The 7985-nt window shown below is 37.1% G+C and overlaps 1 pseudogene; it reads left to right on the top strand.

Moving 5' to 3' along the window:
* The first annotated feature begins 6182 nt into the window (after positions 1 to 6182).
* On the top strand, positions 6183 to 6334 carry LOC119871045 (annotated as a pseudogene).
* Positions 6335 to 7985: the final 1651 nt, after the last annotated feature.

Raw genomic sequence — 7985 nt, 5'->3', positions numbered from 1 at the left:
CCTTACTCTTAGCTAATTGTTCTCTTATTTCTCCAAGAAAATGTTGTCAATTAAAAGAAAATCATCTCGTTTCCAATCACCAAATCTACCAACCTACCTATCCATGTCCATACTTTGTTCCCTCCTGTTAATTGAATTAACTCATCCTCTTCTCTTCTGTTTTTTTAACCTAGATCGCATCCTCTTTCAGCCTCTTCAGAGAATTTTTTCTAGCATTTATCCCCTGACTCTATTTATTCTGCATCATCAATATTCTCCTTATTACTGGCTCATTCTTATCAGTATATGAACGTGCTTCAAAAAACTCTTAAGAGGGGTGCCTGGCTGGGTCAGTTGATAGGGTATGTGACTCTTGGTCGGTCTCAGGGTTGTGAATTTGAGCCTCATGTTGGGTATGGAAATTACTTAAAAATAAAATCTTAAAAAAAAAACCCTCTTAAGAAAACTCTTTCCTGACCTCCTGTCTGCCTTCAGTTGTCACCCCATCTCCCACTTCCTCAAAAGAGATCTCTAAATAGTCCTTGTCTCCACTCCCTTACCTCCCCATCTCCTCAACTAAACATCCCTCCTTCCCCATCACCCCACTGAGACCACTATTCTTTAGGTCAACATTTATAGGTACCAAATAGACAAAATTTCAGCTCTTGGTTCTAGTAGAGTATAGACAAAATTCTACTCAAAAACACAATAATCAGCTATCTAATTTACAAAGTGCAAACAATATCTGTCTTCTCTACTTCACAGAGTTGTTGTAAACCAGGTGATAACGCAAGTAAATGTATCTGTAAGCCTCAATGCATCACACACATGTAAGTATTGTGAATTTCTAGGCTACAATTAGAGACATGGATTTGGGGGTTTCTTATGAAGTTCCAGTGTAACACAAGAACTAGAATGTAGTAGATTGTCCACAGACATTGGTTGAACAAACCAATAAACAAATGAAGGAATGGGAATGTTCCATTTGGTAGAGACTCTGGCTGGAAGTAAGTGGAAGCAGCTAACTAGAGTGGTGTCAAAGAAGAGACCAGTGTCTTGAAAATACAGCAGGAAAGTCATTCCTCCCTAAGCAACATGCAGAAACCCCTCCTCCAAAATATCTAAGGCCTCGAATAACTAAGCCTTCATTTTGTTCAAGGACTTGTCTGAGCTTTCGAGGGATCCTTCTTGTCTAAGTTCCTATTTAACTGAGGAGCTATCTCATACAGCCACACAACACAATAAAGATAACACATATAGACATATAAGACATGCCTTTTGGGGCACCTGGGTGGCTCAGTCAGTTGTCTGCCTTTGGCTCGGTCATGATCCCAGGGTCCTGGGATAAAGCCCCACATTGGGCTCCTTCCTCAGCAAGGAATCTGCTTCTCCATTTGCTTCTGTTCATGCTCGCTCTAGCTTACTCTCTCTTTCTGTCTCTCAAATAAATAAATAAAATCTTAAAAAAAAAAAAAAGAAAAGATATGCTTTCCCACTTAGCCAAGATTCATATATCAAGACTAATCAACACCATCAACAAAAATATAAAATGTGTCAAACTCAGTAAGAATATATTTTTGTCATCTGGTGAACAATTGCTTTAGGATATATTTAAAATAAGCTAATGAAGATGTTGAGACCCTGCATTGGGAAAAACAACAGCTTACTTTGTAAAGTTCCACTTAAGTTATGATGGTCTCCTATCTATAAAATACTCAAACTTTGGTGACCCACATCATAATGTCCCAGACTTTCCCACATAGTCTAGTGGGGTACTTGGAGGCTGGACTGATCAGCATTAGATCAAAAAAGTAAATGTGCTGTTTTCAGATATTTCATTTAAGGTTGGTGGACATCAGTGTAGCATGCAACAGTTTATGGGGGAGAGCAAGAAAGCTTGACGTAAGCACGATGTTGCTGCCACGGTAAACAGTGCCGCAAACCAAAGAAATTTAAAGCACATGCCTTATTGTCAGGTTTAACTTGTTTTACAAATTCAAACAGTCATCCAGCTTTTAAAAACCTATTTCTGCTTCAAAAGCTAACATTTAATGATAAAGATAAAATGAATGTATTTGTGAATATAAATACATGTTCATTATAATTTTTGCCAAATAACTTAATTTTTCAATGTACTGTATAGGAAATTGTCAGAGGAGCTAATAATAAAGACAGAGAAATTTTATTTTTATAAAGATTTTGTTTATTTGCTCATGAGAGACATAGAGAGAGAGGCAGAGACACAGGCAGAGGGAGAAGGAGGATCCCTGCGGGGAGCCTGATGTAGGACTTGGTCCCAGAACCCCAGGATCACGACCTGAGCCAAAAGTAGACACTCAGCCACTGAGCCACCCAGGTGCTCCAAGACAGAGAAATTTTAACAAAGTAGTATCACTAAAGAGCTAAGATATATTCTACTCCTTTCTAGAGATATACATCTACAAACTTGAAATATAAAGTTTTTGAAATATTGTTTTGTCAATATAGTCCCTTTCTATGTATCTTGTATACTACCCTCCTAAATTATACCATACAAATATTTGGCTGAGCACAGACTTGGAGCATCAAAAAGACTTGGATTCGAATCTTCAATGTGTCACTTATTAAATGGCATGTCTCCTCACAGGAAAGTTTTTTAAAGTAGGGCATCTGATATGGTTGGATACTCCTGTCATGTGATTTCTGGCTCTGACTTTATCCTATTGGGGCACCATCAAATTAAATGGCTCTGCTTGTGTAATTACATTAGGTTGCATGCCCAATGTAGGCAGGAAGCCTGTCTAGCTTGTGCAACACTGTATCCTCCACATCTACACAATATGTGGCTCATCTCGTTATTTATTTGTTGGAGAATTAATGGATGAATGAGTGGCACAGAACATTGTTTCTCCGCCTTTTGATTCCTTTCAAAGTTCACTTGAAGTCATCTTTACATGAATTTTTCCATACTGATGTTTCTACTGTATTTTATTGTTCCAAGTTACTCAGGGTGTATTATTGGATTATTGATTTAAAACCTTGATCCCACCCATGTTAGTCTTCTAATTTGAGTAGGAAAATCAGGTTTCATAACCTATCTCCTGTTTACTTTAAAAATAAGGAGCAGAACACTTAAAATAATATGCAAAAGGTAATGTCACTAGCAAGCCAGGAAAAGAAACTGGAAAAAAAAAAAAGAATTTTGCTCTGTGATATTTTTCATTTTTTTAGAGACTTTATTTATTTATTTTAGAGAGAGAGAATGTGCACATGTGCTAAAGTGAGTAGTGAGGAGAGGTAGAAGGGGAAGGACAGGGAAAAGCAGACTCCACACTGAGTGTGGAGCCCAATGCCGGGCTGGATCCTATGACCCTGAGATCATGACCTGAGCCAAAACTAAGAGTTGGACACTTAACCAGCTGAGCTACCCAAATGCCCCTCTATGACATTTTCAAAGCTTTTCTTTCTGAACTTAATGTTGATCTCTAATTTGATGAGGGTGTGAATAAGTAACACTTTGATCCACCCTGGAAGGAGTCTACCAGTGTGATAATTATGGTGAGCAACTTTGCAATCTCTACTAAAAGCTTTACAAATGTTTACATTCTTTGCCTAGTTTTTCACTTCCTTGACTTATCCTAAGAAAATAATCAGAGATACAGGGTACCTCCTTGGCTCAGCGGTTGAGCATCTGCCTTCCGCTCAGGGTGTGATCTGATCCCAGGGCCCTGGGATCGAGTCCCACATCAGGCTCCCTGCAGGGAGCATGCTTCTCCCTCTGCCTATGTCTCTGCCTCTCTCTCAGTGTCTCTCATGAATAAATAAAAAAAATATTTTTAAAAAATAATCAGAGATGCATCCCTGTGTAGGGATGATATGGATAAGGGTATTAATTGAAAATAGAGTAAAAATGTACTAACATAGGAGGTTGACTTAGTACACTAGAATACCAGGAAGTTACTCAAATTTGTGTAAGGGAGGAATGATTATACTTGAAAATTACCAAAGAGAGAGGAATAAATCACAAATATAAGTGAAAACTACTCCAATTATTCAAAATATAAATTAGAAATGTATGTATTTTAAATATTATATTTATATTTTATTCATGATATATACATGTGTTTATATAGACTAGAATAAAATATGTTAGATTTTATGAGGTTATTCTGCAATAACAAATAATCCTAAAATTTAGAGACATAAAATAAAGGTGAAATTCTTGCTTTTGTTTCATGTCAGCTGAGGTCAGCTGTAGCTCTGCTTCATGAATCCTCTTTGTTCTACTATTTAGTCTGAAGATACAGTCCTTCTTTGGTAGTTTGTTCTTCACATGTAGAGAAAGAAGAGTCGAGGGAAAGCCATGTGACAACAATTTCCACAATAACCATTATCTAATTTTAGGGCTAATTTTTCTTTTCTTCCTCATACTCCTATATATGTTACTTTTTTTCTGTAGTGAACACATATGTTACTTTTAAAAGCAGGGGAAAAGAATCACACACAAAAAGAAATCCATTGTATTATACCACATGGCTCACCTCCCGTTTTACTTCCTCCTGATTAAGTCGTATACTGTCGATCTATGATCAAGTGTGTCCTGATGTATCATTGGCTACAAGTGTTGTTGATCTGGTTGGTCTGTCATTCTTTCTCACTGAGTCATGTGTAGACTACCTGTAACACCTTATAACTCCATAAAGTAGGTCTATAAACAGTATCAATTATATTACTGAAGAGTGGCTATTGGTATGGCATATTGCCCAGTGGTTCTCAGCTGGAGATGATTCTGCTCCCCAGAGGTCATTTGGCAATGTCTGGAGACATCTTTGGCCATCACCGTTTGGTGGAGGAAGAGTTTGCTTCTGACACCTAAGTAGATAAAGGCCAGGAATGCTGCTAAGACAAGCTCCTCCCACCTCCCAAAAAATTATGCAGCTGAAAAGGTTAAAGGTACTAAGACTGAGAAACCATGTGGCTCCATGATCGTGTAATTCATACTTAAAAAGGGAACTAGGAATGGTGCAAGCGATTTGACACCTAAGTCTTACAAGCTCAGCCTTCAGACAAGGATGGTGTACTCACATCAATGTAACATGTAATTGAAGACAGTGCTGTTAACTGGCCTCATTGACCAATCAGAATATACATTCATGCATCTTACCATCAGGACTTATGGTCTAAGTTAAAATTTAAAATAATTTAGAAATAATGTCTGAATGATGACTTTGAGATTCAGTCTTGAGAGTGATTGGTCTGGGCTTTAGCACAGGAAATTGACCACATGAGGAGGAAGATTTGGAAAAAAGCAAGGAATGTTATGATGCTTTGTCAGTCTTGAGTAACTTCAATCCTGCAACCATTACCATCATTTGTGTCCATGTGTATCACTTCACCTTCATCATCACCACATATTTAGAAGCATCTTATAATATTTGTCTTACACATTCTATTGTCAAGGTTATTAACTGACTACAATCTTATTCTAAATTTCAAACAAATATTACCTGCATATTTCAATTTTAGAGATCATTTTGTAAAAGATTCCACTTCAAAAATTATTTTTAAATTTTTTTTTTTTAAAGATTTTATTTATTTATTCATGATAGTCACACAGAGAGAGATTGAGAGGCAGAGACATAGGCAGAGGGAGAAGCAGGCTCCATGCAGGGAGCCCGATGTGGGATTCGATCCCGGGTCTCCAGGATCGCGCCCTGGGCCAAAGGCAGGCGCCAAACCGCTGCGCCACCCAGGGATCCCCAAAAATTATTTTTAAATAATTAAAATGTGACCTGTGTTGTCTTTACTACTTGCTACATCTTTCCCTATTCCTTACTTAGAAACACCATCCCACCAAAACTCAAAGGCCTCTTTTGCCACTTGCTCTGTGCTGAAGTTCCACATCTTCACAAAACAGTACATCCTTCACCCCTAGTATGTAGATTAGCATCACACCCATGTAATATGCCCCATCACATCACTGCAGTGAAACCTGTCTCTTGGTGAAATTATGGACTTCAAAAAAAAAAAGAGACTCCTTATAATCTATCTTTGTAACCCCAGAGATTTACAGTATCCAGTCATGGCAGAGGTCAATAAATGATTATGGGTTATGAATTCCCTCAGTGACCAGGTTTAATTAGAGAGAAGGAAGAATGAATTAAAGCTGCTTTTTATTTTAAGGGGTGAATAGAGTAGCCTTTCAAAAGAGCACATATGTATATAGCTTTGCACAGTGGCAGTATTGTAGCCAATGAGGTTTATCTGAGGCACGATTATAGCTAATCAAAAGATATCTATCTATCTGTCTATCCATCTATCCATCTATGTCACGTATGTTGACACACAGGAATGAATATCTGCTGGTGAGATTTCATCAGGAAGACTATAGAATAGGAATCATATTTTGAAGCAAGAGAGGCTTTCTAGGTTCCTCAATTCATTAGGCAATGCCCTATGCCAACGTGACCAGGTCCTACCCTGCTCTAAAAAATAAAGCTACACCTAGGACACTGTTCTTTACTATGTGAGTTCTTCAAACTGAAAAATATTTTTCCTGAAATCATAGCTGATGAAATTCTAACACACATTGCAATGATATGGCTAAAAAATATTTGACTACATATTAACAATATGTAGTTTTGATGTAAGAAATCATTTTTGGTATTTTTTAACATATGCCTGTAGCTTTAGAATTTAAATATAGAACACTATGGTGAAAAGTTTTTAAATTTTACAGTTTATTGAGTTATATTTTTTAAATAAGTTATATTTTTTAAATACTATGATATATTCATTGTTTCTTTTTATTATTTTCAGGTTCAACTTTGATTTAACTTTTTTAAAAACACATACTCTGGCAATAATTGCTCTCTTTTTTCTGTGGTTGTCCTTAGATCCTAATGGCTACAACTTCATATTTGGAATTCTTGGTGACATTGAACTTAGTATTTTATTATATACCTTCTTCTGTTGATCACTAACATTTTCTTATAGATGCCGTATCTCCCACTGAAAGCTCCCTGCAAAGGGTGTTGCGTTGCACGCAGGTATTCTGAACTTAAAAATGGGTTGCATTTCCAAAGCCATGCATGTTTTCAATATATATTTATCAATTATCTATCCTATGCCAGACTCTGCTAAATGTTGGGAATAAATACAGCCTACTTGATTGGAAGTTGATTTTTTTTTTTTTTTTTTTTTTTTTTTTACTTAGAATGCGTTTTTCCATAAAGGCAGTGCTTCAAAATGAGGTTATGTTCCCAGAGGACACTCGTAAATCAATTGTATATACTACATGGTTTTATTGCGTTCATCCTTTGTTCTGAGTTCTGGATCCTAATTGCAAAGGTACTAACTTGCCAGTGCTTTATTCCCTCCAAGAAGAGTAAAATTTAAATTGTGGCACATAACAACGTTTTCCAAAAATGGCAGCAAACTGTACTTCAATACTGCAATGAACAAAACAGAGTCTATGCCCAGTTCCTAAGGTGGATCTTGACTACTTGTCCTCAATTAGCAGATGGTGTTCTTCTGACTACTCCCATGAATCCAAAGGTATAACCAGAATGAAGGGAAAAATTTCTTACATATTTGAAGGAAAGAATTTCTTTCCCCCTCTCCCATTGGGTATGATCCAGGAAGGGACTATCCCTGGCTATTCTCTCACATCCAGGAGAAGAAACAGCCGGGATAGTCCCAGGCCAACTGTGAGGGAAGCAAAAACTCTGGCCCTCAGTACTGCTGCCTCCAAGTTGCTAAATAATTACCCCTGAAGCCTTACTTCTAGGATTTCTAAGATGTGATATAATAATTTTTCTTTGCGTTAAACCAGTTTGTGTCAGGTTTGTATTACTACAGGTAAAACTATTCTGAACAATCCAATATCAAACCCTTTGGCATAGAGAACACTGTAATCTTCTATTCCTCCCATTCTAGTCCTAGCAATAAGAGTCTTTTTGTAATTTCCTAGACCTATTTTTACTAAGATATATTGGGTAGATATCCCTTGCTCATAGAGGAACCAT

This window comes from Canis lupus, chromosome 1, assembly GCF_011100685.1.
Source record: "Canis lupus familiaris isolate Mischka breed German Shepherd chromosome 1, alternate assembly UU_Cfam_GSD_1.0, whole genome shotgun sequence".
Classification (NCBI taxonomy): domain Eukaryota; kingdom Metazoa; phylum Chordata; class Mammalia; order Carnivora; family Canidae; genus Canis; species Canis lupus.
Note: the sequence above shows the minus strand (reverse complement) of the source record. Positions and strands in the feature narration are given on the sequence as shown.